Source organism: Poromitra crassiceps (assembly GCF_964638095.1).
Source record: "Poromitra crassiceps genome assembly, contig: HAP1_SCAFFOLD_941, whole genome shotgun sequence".
Lineage (NCBI taxonomy): Eukaryota > Metazoa > Chordata > Actinopteri > Beryciformes > Melamphaidae > Poromitra > Poromitra crassiceps.
The window spans coordinates 12466-13850 of record NW_028151469.1 but is presented as its reverse complement, the minus strand read 5'-3'; positions in this window follow the sequence as shown (position 1 = coordinate 13850).

Here is a 1385-nt window from a genome sequence, read left to right as displayed (position 1 = left end):
TCATCTGGTTCAGCCCCGTTCAGCCCGGGGTAATCAGTGCACACATCAACAACAGTCCAGGTTGAGTGCTGACGTGACGTGGAAGCCTATGCGACAGTGTGTAGTTCTGGATTAGCTTAGCTCAAGCTTTTTACTTGTAGGGCTCGCATTTACGCTACAAAACTCATGAAAGTGGTCCTCCTGTGTGAAGATTATCCGACTGAACTCTGGTTTGCGTTTGATTAATCTTGCGTTGCCCAGAGACCTTATTTGAAGCATCGCAGCAAAAACCCATTCAAAAATCCCATAGACAGAAACAGTGAAGAACCAGGAAGTCCCGGACTTCCGCGTTCTGACTACAAAAATACGTCATCCCTGCAGCTCTCTATTGTCTTTAAAGGAGGACTTACCTCCAAAACACTTTTTTTCAGCTTTTAACCAATATATATGACTTTGGGGGTGATGTGTGAAGAATTCTGGTCAGAATTTCCACATTTGACACCAAACTGTTGCCATTTTACCATTTGTATCATTTTTCAGCAGCATATCTGGCATAAGCGCCCTCTTAGGGTCAAAGACTGCTTTTTTTTTTTTCTCAAATGAATGGGAGATTTGGTACAACCTGACGTCAGGTTGTCCCCAAAGACTATGGGATTTCAAGATAATTACTCCCCTACCCCCCCTGTACCCTTTCAGCTCCTCAGAACTCCAAGCCTATTCTTATTGAAGTTTGCTCTTAAAATACTGAACCAAACGTTGTCAAAGTTGGCACATGTCTTAATTATAGTTAGTTTCCCGCTGAATGTGTCACTACTTTATTAATATCTTACCTGAATAAGCTCGAATGATGATGTATATATTATCAGTCCGAGTTGCAAGCAGCTGTCTCCAGCCCAGGCATGCGGGAGAGAGTCGTACTGTAAACCTCATGCACTAGCTCCAAGCTCCGCGGGCGCGCGCAGCAGAGCAGAGCTCTCTGTGCTCTGAGAGTAGAGAGAGCACAGTCTGACATTTCCGCGGCTATCAGTCCGACTTCAGAAGCACTTCTCTCGGCCAGTCTGCTCTCTCATGCACCCGCGGGGGCGCGCAGCAGCAGCAGCACACAGCAGCAGTGAGAGGCGGGGGCTTTCAACAGTCTGACATTTCAGCAAACAAATCTCGTCGCAGTTTAGCGGACATGTAAAATATAACGCTATACTACGACGTGACAATGTGACAAAGCTTCTCTAAACATATCGGCTCATATAATATCATCACTGTGTACAAGCAACGCCAACTTTTATGGAAATCAAGTCAGCAGAGCAGAGCGACTGGCTCTGTCTGTGTGTGTGTGCTGCTCGGGGGGATTCGCATGGGAACAGTGTGAGGAGGAGAAGAGCTCTCCCCAAGCCCCAAAACGCAAATTA